This window comes from Hydra vulgaris, chromosome 08 (assembly GCF_038396675.1).
Source record: "Hydra vulgaris chromosome 08, alternate assembly HydraT2T_AEP".
NCBI classification, from domain to species: domain Eukaryota; kingdom Metazoa; phylum Cnidaria; class Hydrozoa; order Anthoathecata; family Hydridae; genus Hydra; species Hydra vulgaris.
The window spans coordinates 9,767,893-9,782,718 of NC_088927.1; the positions used below are offsets into that span (position 1 = coordinate 9,767,893).

Sequence of the window (14,826 nt, forward strand, 5' to 3'; positions counted from 1 at the left end):
GGGTTGCTGGTACTTTTCCTTTCAAGTATCATAAAAATATCACAACATAAAGATCATTTAAAAAGTTCCATGATTTTTCCATGACTTCCAATGAAAATTTAGAAATTCAATAACTTTTTTTTTTTTTTTTTGCAAACCTGAATATATGTATATCTTATAAACACAAGCACATGAAACAGCAATATACAAAATGTAATTGCGTGCGGCCGTGGCGCAATGGTTAGAGCGTTTGCTTTATAAGCAAGAGATCCAGGTTCGAAACGAGCCTTGGACATGTTTTCGCGTCACGGTAAGGAAGGAGGCGTGAACTTCCTGGTTAAATGCACTTCCGCGGTGCTCTGTGACAAGTCCGTTAGGACTTCTTGGGGCACCTAAATAACAGTAAAAAAAAAAAAAAAATTGGCCTCCATGACTGTAGTTGATTAGTATACTTAGAATGATGAAAACAATTTAAAACAAAATTGTCATATTTTTATGTATAAACTTAAGGTAATAAAAAAAATGGTAGATTATAAACATTTATTTGCCACTTATAATATACATTTGTTAATGCAATTACGCGTTTATGCGTTTTTCACGTCTGCGTTTTATTATGACATTAGAGCAACAGTTGAGTAGACTAGAAAAACAGGACTGCGACAAACGGGGCATGGTCCACCACGCGCACGAATTGCTAATAAAATGCATTTATAATGAAAAATGTGGTTACATCTGGTTTGAGCCATGACGTTATAAAACACATTTTGCAAACACACAGGACAATCGTTTGTTTGTAGCTGTTCTTTTTCATAATCTTTTGCAAGATGTTCTATAATTTTTTTCATTCGATCATTAGCAGCTTTTAGTCGGTAAAGTGAAAACCATTTTTCAAGTAAGCGATAAATAATGTCTAACCAAGTTATTGGTGCTGGAGGAACTAGATCTGTGCAATTCTCTATAAACAACTTGAGTTTGTCTAAACACTGTTGTCTTAGCTTTCTAAATAAAATAAAAACATTCTATCATAATAAATTCAAAAAAATAGGAATTTTTCTATTAAATGTATATACAATATTTTTTTATAAAATAATCCGTGAAAAACAAAGTCGTGTTTGTTAAAACAAAATGAGGAAATTGGCCGAAACTTATTGATGTTTACATGCATGATTGTGTAAACGGATTTAAAGCTCAAAATTTTTTTATTAGTTTTCACTTTTCAACATCAAGCTGTTAAAAGTAATTCGAGTGAAAGGAAAATAAAATAATGATTTTATCACAAAACTTTTAGATTTAGAAAATTTTTTAAAGACTTTGAAACCGAATTATGTGCAAGTTATGTGCATATCAAATGTATAGATCTGGCTCGATATATTGAATGTATTAGGCAGATTCTATATTTTTTTATTATCTCATTTAGGTTAATCTATAATTAGGTTAATATATAAAGCTAAAACTTAAAATACAGTACTGAGCACTTGCAAGCTTCTAATTAGTGAAAAACCACAAAAACAAAAAATTTAGTGTATTCAATGTTTTTTACATTTGGAATTTTGTCATGCATAATATGTCATATTTTGTCAGCAAACATTTTATGGCGGAATTTCCATGGACCTATATAGGCATTTTAAGAGGTTCATTGGCCACCCACCAAAATTGGCTAGCCTATGACTAGCCGCATTTTTCTTTACCTGTTTATTTATCTAAACTTTATTTTCTTTTACAATAAAAACATCTATATTCTTTATAAAATAAATATGTACCTAAAATATATTACCATTAAATATATCATAGTATAAATATATTAGTATAAATATCATAGCGTAAATATATTAATTACTTTACATACTTCAAAAGTAAAACTCACAATAAAAAATAACAAATCAATATGCAGCATAAGGATTTTTTTTTAAAAAAAAAATCAAAAAAAATCAAAAATATTCTTTGTTAAAAAAAAATTTTAGAACTTTATTGTTCCCAGGCTCCAATCATTGCAATTTTTTACAAAGCATTCTCATTTGACGTAAGTATAAACATATAAATGTTTGGAGTTTGCTTAATGTCAAAGATAAAAAAATGCTGGATCTGCCCTGAGTAAGGGTTTATTTTAATGATAGTTTTATTCTTTGTTAAGCTTTTGGAATAAAAACAACTCTCTATTTAATTTTATATATATATATATATATATATATATATATATATATATATATATATATATATATATATATATATATATATATATATATATATATATATATATATGTACTAGAATACATTTTTGTAATAGATTTACGGTGGTTCTAAATAAGCATCTTGAGTGGTTTATTGGAGTTTTGCTCATCGGATACTTAATTAACAACTATGTTACAATATGTTACTAACATGGTATAAAGTTGAAAGTCAACTATGTTCGGTTAGTAAACCATTAGTTTGCACACCCTAGTGGAAATATTTCTTACGAAAAAAAAAGTACACCAAAAACGGATTGCATTTTCGTAACCACCGTACTTTGTTATGTTATGACCTAGGTTTTGAAAATATTCTGTCGACGTTTCTCAAAAAAAAGGGGGTTAAACGGGCAGGTCATGAATTTTTGGTGTTCAAAATACATAAGTTTTAGAGATGGTGCAAACTTTAAATTTTTTAATATTGATTGATATCGTATCAAATAAGAATGTTTTGCAAAACATTACAAGGATAGGAGCCTGGGAACAATATTCACCTGAAGAATCAGGAAACCCACTGTCCCAAATATGGAAACAAGAAAAAAAGAAATTTTTTTTATTTGCAGTATCTTAAAATAGATTAAAAATTATCGGAAAATTAATTTATCTTTAAAAAATTTCTTATCGTTCATAAATGGTGACAAAGGAAAGTTTGAAACCCCCTCTATTCGAGGGGGTTATCAACTTTACGAGGTCATAACTTTAGAACGTTGAAATAGTTTTTTACTAAATGTGAATTTTACAGATGAATTTTAGTCATAATGGTAGCGTTTTTTTTAAGTGCTGTGATTGCCTCCTTCCCTAAAAAACATTATGACTTTAGGGCCCTAATATGAGAATAATATTGTTCCCAAACTCTGATCACCATGATTTTTTTAAAAATATTATTTGTGTTAATATGAAAATGCATATCTGGAGATTAATTATTTTAAAGAATAAAAAAATCTTGAAATTGATCTTTTAGTATATATTCAATTGTTTTTTAATTAGAGTTTAAATGACACAAATTAATGCTTACCTTTATATTTATTTCCATTTACAATCAATAAAAGTTTATAAAAGGTACGCATTATATATTATAAGATATTTAATATCAAAGTAAAACTGTTATTGAAAGTATGTAGGTAGTTGTACATAACAGTGGCTTTAAGCAGGCTTTGTGGATAGTTTTTAAGGCTACTAGAAACTTTGTATCCAATATCCCAAAACTGTTTAAAAATCATAATAAACAGATTCAGAGGCCTGTTCAGACCAAAAACATAATTCTTTATTTGGATTGGAATTTTACATAAGGGAAAGAAATTCACATGCACTTTCAGTGACACTCAAAGACCAAGTTTAGCATAAGCATCTTTGTATTCGTTAATGGTTGACTCATATTCAGGTAACAAACTAAACCAATACATGCAACTTTAACAGATTTTAAACATTTAAAGGAATTAAGTATAGAAATAATATGTTAATCTCTTTCCAGTTTGGAAGATTTTATTAATTCTTTTAACACATGCCTTCTTTTTTAGCAGTTTTGAACAATCTCCACCTTTAAATTGATCATTGTGCAGCTTAGGCCTTTGAAAACCTAAAATTTGGTTCTGCTGGTTTGCCGATAAGGTAGTATCCATAGATTACAAATGTTTTTCAAGATTATTGCAAAATTTGTTTGCATTTCCACAAAGTAAATAAAGTTCTATTGAAGCAAGAACTTTAATAACTTTTATGTCATCAGACAGATAAACCAGTGGAAGGTTAACGCAATCAATATAAGATGCAGCTAAAAGCTTGGATTTTTTCAAAAATCTTTACAAAAGACTTTGTAAGCATTAGCTAATGAACGGATACTTCCTAGAGTTTCCTATAATCGCCTGCCTACAATAACATTTCCAAAAAATGTATACTATGTTTACAAGAAAAATTTGAAATTATTACTCATTTAGATCAAGAAAATTTACTGAACAAAAAATCAGAATTTCTAAATGCTGACATGAAAATAAGTTCCTTTTAAAAAATTATAAAAACAAATGACCAGTCCAAGTTTATCCTAATTCTAAAGAATTCTTTTCATGATTTTTTAATTATCTAATGTAGTGTATGCAACTTCCTGGTTGCAAAATACTACGGTTATAACATAATTAATGATATCTATTCCCAACTACCTGTGAAATAATTTTTTTATAATGAATCTGCTGCTGGTGAAACACAGTGTTTATATATATATATATATATATATATATATATATATATATATATATATATATATATATATATATATATATATATATATATATATATATATATATATATATATATGTATATATATATATATATATATATATATATATATGTATATATATATATATATATATATGTATATATATATATATATATATATATATATATATATGTATATATATATATATATATGTATATATATATATATATATATATATATAATTTAACCTCACCTGTATAGAAAACTAAAACTATTTTTCAAAGTTTGTTGATCAAATTCCATTTCGTCGACTTACTATCAAAACCTCCGATTTTTTCATTTTTGAGGTTTTGACTTAAATTGGTTAGTTTTCTTAATGCCAGCTCTATGCAAAACCACATAAATCTACTTGCCTCGGAAATATATTAAACTGCCATCTATTGTTTATGGTCAAAACCTTCTAACCCACAGACACATAATTTTTTTATTCATAACCTCCTATGTCTAAAATAGTCAAAATCATAGGTTAGAAATTTAGCTCATGCAAATTTATTGTATTTTGAGCGTTGGCTGTGATTTGAAAGTGCAAAATGGATAACTCTACCAAAATGGAGGTAAGTAATGTATTTTTATTGCGTTTTTATTGAATTTTTAAACTAGTTATAGTTATTACTATATTATTATATACTAGTTATTATATACTAGTTATTAGTTGCAATATTAATCTTAATATAACTTAAACGAAACATAGAAGCATTTGAGTATTAATTTGTTTACTTTAAAGGAGACATAGAAGTTGAAGACATAGAAGTACTTGAAGTACTAAATTAGTTTGATAATTCATTTTGTATTAAAAAATTGCTTACATTTCCATTTTTATTTTCAGTTTATCTATCCCAACTCCAGATCTCGTCGCATTTTGTCGATGATCGATATTAATAGCAACAATATCGTAACTGATAGACTGAATAATGAGATTGACTGATAGAAAACCTTAATAACGAAATAGAATGAGCTGTTATTACTTTGAAAAATTCCAAAAATTCAGATATAAATGACGATGATAATTTTTTCCGTTCCGCAACTGTAGACTGTGCAGAAAACATTTTTTCGAACACTGAAGATTTTAGTGTAAATGAATCTCTATCACAGTACTTTCAAGACAAGGAAAATTTGGATAAAGACAACTGTAGTTCCTTTGTACTTGCAAAAAGTCTTGATTCTGTTGAAGAAATTCAGGCGGTTTCCTGTGCTGAAATTACCACTGAAATTTGTTTAAATAAAACAATTGTTGTAGGTACAGAAAATTTTGTTGATAACGGTTATTATGGACCAGATAATGAAAATGACTTGCCGAGTAGTAGTGTAATTCCTTGTGATACTAACCAGGAGTGTACTGAAAAAAAAAGAAGGACAAGTTGAGAAAGAAAGACTAAATAACGCAAGGAAAAGAAAATGTAGGGTAGATAAGAAAGATTGGGAAAGAGAAAAAAATAAAAGTAAAAGAGACAAGGGACAGGAATATTATGGATTAAAAAAAAAAAGGAGAAGGAAATTGGGTAATTGATCAGAAAAGAGAAGCAAGAAAGTTAAAACCGTTTTGCAAATGTAAGCAAAGTGCAAAAACTACAAAAATACAGTGCAGAAAATTTACAGAAGACAATAGATTAAAATTTTTTAACCATTTCTGGAAAGAATGTAACTGGTCTCAGAGAAAAACTTTCGTAGCTAATTTAGTCGATAGTGTTGCCCCAAAAAACAAAAAGAATCAAATTAATGAAACATCACGCCGTTCAAATACGTTCTTTTGTTTCCTTAAAAGAGACTGCGTTCGAGTTCGAGTGTGTACAAAAATGTTTATAAATACGCTATGTATAGGTACATGGACCTTAAATAACTGGACTATGCATAAAGCAGACGTAAAACCAACAAAGCCAGACAAAAGTATTAATAAGAAAGGTGCTACTAAAAAATAAGGTTTACAACAATTTTTTCCCTTCAAGCATCTTCAAGTAAATTATATCTGGCAATCTAAATCGGCATTATACAAAGAATATGCCAAGTATTGCAAGGACAGTGACCAACAAATTTTATCAGTCAAAGTGTTTTATGATTTTTTTGATAACAAAAATTTGAGCCTTTTTTACCCTAAGAAAGATCAGTGTAATTTGTGTATACGATATAAGTGTGGCAATACTTCTGAGGAAGCGTATACTTCACACATTCAAAGCAAAATAAGAGCACAAGAAGAAAGACAGGTCGACAAGGATCACGCTGAACATGTATATACCCTAGATCTGGAAGCGATATTTCTTAGTTTTATACTGAAAGCATCAATTCTTTATTATAAGAAAAAGCTAATCGTTCACAATTACACTATCTTCAATTTAAAAACCAAAGATGGCTATTGTTGTTTGTGGCACGAAAGAGAAGGTGGAGTTACATCCAATGAATTTGCTTCTATTTTGTATAGTTTCCTTGAAACCAAAGCGAACGTGTTCCCTGGTGAAGAAGTAATTTTATATAACGATAAATGCAACTATCAAAATCGTAATTCACTGTTTGCAATTTCTCTATTACATCTATCCCAGATAAAAAACATTACTATCATCCAAAAATTTTTGGTATCCGGACACACACAAATTGAATGCGACAGCATGCATTCGGCTATTGAAAGAAGCATTCGAAATAGGGTCATGTACACACCTAATTATTATTTGTCTGCATTAAAAAGAGTGAGAACAAAACCTAAATCTTATGAAGTTGAGTATCTGGGATATATTTTCTTTAAAGACTTTTCAAATTTACGGTATTACACATCAATTCGTCGAGGCTATAAAGTTGGTGATCCAACTGTAACGGATTTACGTGTCATTCAGTATAGACCAGATGGCCAAATATATTATAAATTAGTCTTTGATGATGACTGAAAGTGTTTAGAAAAGTGCAGTACAAGAAACAAAACTGTTGTAAATGCTACAATAACGTCTTTATATAAGTTACCTAGGCCCATTAAAAAAAGAAAATATGACCGTTTGCAGCAAATAAAAAGTTTATTCTTGTAGATTAAAAGTAATAAAGATAAAAAGTAATTCTTATAGATTATCATACTTTTTATGATAACTTACGATTTGAAGATTAATAAATTTTTACATAAAAAAAGTGCAATTTAGTCTTAATTTTAACCAAATATTTACTTAAGTACAACATTATTCTTTATTTTAATTAAACCTTTTATTTGTATTTATGTATTTTTTGTGTATTGGTAACTTAATCTTGTAAAAGTTATTTTAATATGTTGGATTTTGTAAATTATTAAAAAATTATAAAACCTACTATGTCTTAATAATTGGACAAATAATCTGCGTAAAACCTTCTAAGTCTTTTTTTAGGCTATTTAATCCATTAAATTGCAAGAAAAATTGGTATTTGTGTATTAATTATTAGTAATTACACTTATTAATGAAACACAATTAAAAAAAATCATTTTGGTGGGTTTATTGTATTTATTATTAGTTTTTTGTGTCTCCGGTAAAATTTGTAAAAAAGGACATAGAAGGTATTGATAGTAAGCCGACGATTTGTAGATCATTTTTTGTAATAAACAAAATAATTTACATGAATCTGTTTATAACTTAATTAACTCAAATTATATTTGAAATAATTAAATCTGTAATTGCTTTCAAACTGAGACGCTCACCACGTTAGATTATTAACTTCGTAAATGATCCAACAAATTATTGCACGAAGAATCGAAGTAGCAGAAAACCTATACTCACAGCTCGCCAACAGCGACGAATTGTGCACGACACTAGTAGCCGTACAATCTCCGCGAGATAAATAGGCGCTGATTTGGGATTGAAATGCTCAAGATGGACGGTGAATCGTGCAATTAACAAATAAGGCGTTTTTAGATATGCAAAAAAAACGCACATCTTTTGCACTAACTGAAGCGCACCGACGCCTTATCTTCAATGGGCCAGGTACTTCATGACTTAACTTTAGGGTGCGCTTGGTTTTTGGTAAAAACTTCGAATGGCTTTATTACTACTAAATTAAATGTTGAAGGATATAGAAAGTTGTTGAATGGTCATTTGAATGGTATTTCGCAAAAATTTGGTAACATCAATTTTATTTTCCAACAAGGTAATGCAACGATTCATAGAGCAAAGTCAAATTCACATGGTTTACCAGAAAGAAAACTCAATTATTAGAATGACAAGCGTTCTCACCTGATTTAAATCCCATCGAAAGCGTATGGAGCATCTTAGCAAGACATTTTTGCAGAAGGTAAACAATATTCGAATGTCGATGAATTGAAAAAAGCAGTCGTACATGTTTGGAAGAACATATCTCTTGCAGATATGTTCTTCCAAACATGTGCAATTATCAATTGATATATATATATATATATATATATATATATATATATATATATATATATATATATATATATATATATATATATATATATATCATAGGCGTAGAAAGAATTTTTTGGTGTTCGAGATAGGTAACTTCTAGACATGGAGCAAACTCCAAACATTTATATGCTTATACTTATGTCAAATAATGACGGTTTGCAAAAACTTGCGATGATTGGCGGCTGGGTACAACAACGCCATAAAATTTTCCCCCCCCCCCCCTGCCCCAAACGTGAGAGCATCAATTTGCTGAAGTATTTTTTGTACTATTCTTAACTAGACTTAGATTCATCGATAAATTTTAGATTTCATTTTAAAATATTTTAGCGTTCAAAAATTATGACCATATAAAGTTTAAACCCCCCTCAACTTGAGGGGGCTGCAAATTTTATATGGTAATAATTTTTAAACGCTAATAGATAATACTATGAAACTTAAAATTTACCGATGAATATAAGTCTAGTTAAGAATAGTACAAAAAATACTTCATCAATTTGTTGCTCTCACGGTTGGGGCAGGGGGGGGCGAAAATTTTGGGGCTTTTTTGTTCCCAGCTTCCAATCATCGCAATTTTTTGCAAACCGTCATTATTTGACATAAGTATAAACATATAAATGTTTGGAGTTTGCTCCATGTCTGGAAGTTACCTATCTCGAACACCAAAAAATTCTTTCTACGCCTCTGATATATATATATATATATATTTATATATATATATATATATATATATATATATATATATATATATATATATATATATATATATATATATATATTTATAAATTTATATATATATTTATATATATTCCTATATTTAAAAAATCTGCTTCACGTTTTCAAATCCGGCAAAAAAGATCCTTGCCGAAAAAAACGTTCTTTAAGACAGTAACAAACTTATAGCAAAACAAGGAAGCAAATCAGGTAATGCAGATTGTCTAAAACTTTGATATTTATTTCTATTTGGAAAATTACCAACTATCCTTATAGCTCAAGCAGCAGCTGTGATTGGTATTTGAGCTATAATTGGATTTTTAAGAAAAAGCCCCTGTAAGAATATCAGAAAATAAATTAGGCAGTTAGTTATTCTTATATTTGTACATGAATTTTTTTTTTTTGAAATAAGTTAAACTTTGATAGATCTAGGACATTCATGTATTTCATTACAGTAAAAGAATTTACTTATCTCTTTAACTAATTAATTGCTTTGCATGCGTAGTTTAGTGAGCTTTTAAATTTTAGAAATTTAGTTTTGCGTGTGTTGGCCCATATCATAATAGCGTAGGAGAGACGACTATAAGCAAGACTGAAATTAACAATTTTGCGCGATTTATTATCAAGAAAGGCTCTTGATTTACATAATAAACAGATTTTTTGTTTCCTTGACACTAAAATGGTTTCTCCGTTATAAAATCTCATTAAATAAAACTCGCTTCTTCTCGCTTTATTTCAGCTTTCTCTTATATAAATTAAAGCAATAACATATAAAAGCATATATGTTATTGTTTTTTAAAGATATTTTAATCAAAGAGTTTATATATTATTAGATAAAAATATTTAGTTATTACAATTTTTAAACCTCATTTTATTTGTTCATAACTTTACCTAAAGTTTGTTGATTAGAATTATGCATGTTTATTTGAACTGTTTGTATATATTATGAAAATTCATACAATACCTGTTAGCTTGCTCGTGCCTTCCCAATGAATTATTGGTTAAAATTACTTTTCCTTTGATTTTGTTAAAAAATGTCGATGTTTCTACGTCATCATGAGTCCATCTAATAATTGCTTTTTCTTGAGCATAGTTATCAATCGTCTGAGTGTCAGAGTTGACTTCTCCATCAAAGAATGTTGCAACAACAATGCAACTGTTTATCCAACTTTTGTCAAACAGTTTTTGAATTATTTCCTAATTTATTCGTTCTTCACGAGTTATGCGACCGTATCTTAAAACAACAATAATGCAGTGGACGCCACCTTTTGATGTCTTTAAAAATTTCTTTAGATCTGTTGCAATTTGAAGGTCTGACTGATGAGGATCGCTGAGCCCAACTATATCCGCATCTATTGTTAGATCGAGCGTTAAATAACCATAACATTTTTTTAGTGACCGAATTTGATGTTGCTCCTATTTCACATGGTTGATTTAAGTTTTCTTTCAAGACAGATTCATTGTATAACATTTTGATAATAGTAGATTTGCCAGTTCCTGTTGATCCCACAACAACAACAACTTTATTCAAGTTTGGTTTTAAAACATCAAATTTTTCTATCAACGGAGTTGTTTTCTTAAATAAAAAATAAATGCATTTTAAACATAATATTATTACATGCTACTCAGATATAATAAGATTGATATTTTCTAGCCTTCATTTAAATATGTCTCTGATTCAAAAAATATGTATATATTTTTTACCTTAGTAAAATTATAAACCTAGATAAAAATGTTGCTTTGCAAGTCAAGTAGTTAAAATTACAATGATATTGCCGCCCCCCCTCCTTCTTCAATTATAACTAACATGCAGGACTTCACCTTATTCATAAAAGCCAATTAACTTTGAAGGAGTCAAACGATTTTAAATTGACTTGTAACGCTGTAAAGGAGCCTTGGTTACTTGATATAATATTCAATTAGCCATCCTGTGACATGTTGCATGTTCAGTACCAGATGGTAGAACAAATTCTTCGTATCAACTTTTCAACTTAATATTTAGTTTTTACTAAATATTAAGTTGAAATCATTAATATTTAGTAAAAGAATTAACAAGAATTTTAACTACACCAACATAACTAGGAGACCAACTAGATTATTAAAAAGGTGCTCTTAACGTAGCCTAACATTCTCTTATTATTATAAGGTAAATGGTTGTGAATAAAGAGTATATACCAGCTAGTATTGTACCTATCCCAAAATAAGAATGTTATGGATGCATGACGAGTATATTAAAAATGGCTTGGTTTGCTTTTAATAATGCTGCTGCCGCTAATGTTATAATGCAATAGCGTTCAGTAAAACCTAACTAGCTGCGGTAGCCCTTTCGGACCACTCAAGCGTTGACAAGATTAAGAGATATAATAAATCTCAGAGCAGCTATTAAAGTTCCAACAAGAGAGAAACTAAAAGCGTATACAAGTAATAGGATCAAAGTAAAGGAGCAATGAGGGAGGAGCCATGCGATAATTTAATCCGCTTACCTTGCAGTTCTAAGCTTTTTGATTTCTATATCTCTAGCAAACACTGACGGAGAAAAAGAATTTGTAATGATTGCAGCCGCAAGCTGAGTTTGATTGCTAAGCTGTACAATAGCTACATAGGCTGAGTTAACAGTTTCTAGACGGGTGTTTACTGTAATTACCCATGCTTAATAGTTTATTTAAAGACTGGCTTAAGAGCAAACTTTGCTTTGTATGAAGATTGATATCTGCATATCCGGCTTTGGCAACTATTGCGTTTGCTAATGAAAATCTTCATCAGGAAAATTGATGATAATAATGAAAATAGGCTCTTTTCTAAGCCTAACAACTGAAACGCCACTAAATCAATGTGCATACGTGGGCGGTTCTCTTGATGTTCCCGAGTTAGTTGAGTAAACATTGTAAAATGTTTACTCAACTAACTCATGTAGTATGAAAGTTTTTTAATTGAGGCCATCAAACATTGCAAGTTAATTTAAGTTAGTCAAATTTTCATTTAAGAGTTATACTTCATTAAAGAAAGTCCAAACGATTAGAGATGTTGCCTGATTGGGTTCACTCGACATAGTCCAATTTCTTGCTGACAGTGGGTACGCGTGGGAAAACACTATTGCAGCGTTGATTGTGATGCATAGCCGAGTTGCAGGATTCTATATCCACTAATAATTATTTATAAACTCAAAAGGTTGAAGCCAGAAATGACAAACGGCGCACGACTGGAAACCTGTATTTAGTACTCAATTAAAAAAGTTAGATATGAAATGAAGGTTTTGCAGATACTTTATGGTCATGTTACTCATGCAGAAAATTTTGCAGCTATATATTTCCAACTTGGCGCAGAAGTACGCATAGTATTGCTAATTTCCCATACTACAAAGACTGAAAAAATCAGACGTTGGACCACTTGGTACATACTATGATAAAGCTTTGCGGAAATAAAATGTTTACATATATCAATTGGCAGAAATATTTTGTGAGTTTTATTTAAAAGAAACATTTAAAGTTGTAGGGGAAGTTGGGGCATATCCGCATATGGAGGTACAACCATTTTTTAACATTTCCCTTTGAAAATTTATATAATATGGCAAAAACAATACCACGCGTAGATAAAACAGTTTCCTTCATTTCGGTTATGTCAAGGAGAGTGCCTGTTGCGTTTCTGAGAAGTTGTGCATAATGATGTTTACTTCGATAAAAATATTATATTTACATCATATTTTTTCAGACCTTTTTTTTTTTGAGGATTAAGCAATGCTTGATTTTAGTGATATAGACATGTGTTATCAGCGTTATTTGATAAAGTGAAAACCATTTTTGATACAACATAACTTAATAAGCAAGCTATGAAACCGTATTCTTTCTAAAAACTGTCCCTTGGGGCAGAACCGCATAGACGCACAGGAGGCACAACCGCATACTTTTAATATTTATCAAAGTTAGGAAATTACGAATAACAATAGTTACAATCGTCACACATGCGTTCGTGTAAAATTTGAATAGAAATGATTTTGTTTTGAGATGTTGGAAATAAGATTTCGCATTTTTTTATTTTATTTTTATAAATGAGAATAAAAATTAAAATTAGAGCTAATCAATATCTTATTATATCTATGATATATATCTGGTAATTATTATATTATTATATATTGTAGGTATATAATTATGTATTTCTTAACTTTGAAATATATATATATATATATATATATATATATATATATATATATATATATATATATATATATATATATATATATATTCTTTGTATTTACAGTCTGAAAAAATTCAGACTGTAAATACAAAGAATGCCTACACAACACAGTGGGCCAGTGACTGGACAAAAGTATAAAAACAAAATCAGAATTTTGATGTCTAAATAGTTTCAAACCATTATAAAGATACTATAAAACAATTTAAAACCGTTTATATACACTTAAAGTTTTAATGAATATACTAATGCTGTGGTTGAAGTAGACGCGAATGTAAATTAGAAAAAAAAAATCATAAAGAGAAAAATGTTGTTTAAAAAGTTGATAGAAATAAATAACATTTACATAAAATATTGCGCTTTTTAAAATATTATATTATAACTCTATATATTATCTGGATTTTAAAAGTTGTTAGACTAAAATTGGTAAGTAATTAACATATTTATAGCAATTTTAAATATGCTTAATATCTAATAAATTATAATGTCTAACTTTTGCTTTTAATTCACAATATATTTTTTTTATTGCTACATCTTGCTTTTATACTCAAATATTTTTAAGCTTATATATGTTTGCTTTAATAATTTCATAAATCTGGCTGCCACTAGGCGCCACTTTGGTTTTCTTTTACGTTTGAACTCTTTTACCTAACAAAAAATATGTAATTGCGCTCAAAAATTTTAATTTGCACAAAATTTTAAAAATTGCGGAAAACAAATAATACGGTCTTACTCATACTTAACGTAATACTGAAAAATAATATATGCATATATATATATATATATATATATATATATATATATATATATATATATATATATATATATATATATATATATATATATATATATATATATATATATTCTAATTTAAATTTTGTTATTATTAATTTAGCGCTTGTCAAACCAAATGGATTTAATCTCTTTTGATTGGTTTGTCAATTTCATGTAATTATTTTGATTATGGTCAGAGACGGATTCAAAGTAAATTAACCGGTGCAAAGTTTATTAGAAAGAATCCAGCTTGGCTTGAAAATGATTTTAATACCACATTGATGAAGGATAGTAAAAATAAACAATTTGGCAGACCTAA

The 14,826-nt window shown here is 28.6% G+C and overlaps 1 non-coding gene across 1 annotated transcript; it reads right to left on the reverse strand.

The window, feature by feature from the left end:
- Positions 1-792: 792 nt before the first annotated feature.
- LOC100213925 (uncharacterized) lies at positions 793-11,121 on the reverse strand. The gene is made up of 2 exons (XR_010640367.1): positions 10,510-11,121; positions 793-978 (listed from the first exon to the last, which is right to left on the reverse strand). It is a non-coding gene; the product is annotated as an uncharacterized LOC100213925 (transcript).
- Positions 11,122-14,826: the final 3,705 nt, after the last annotated feature.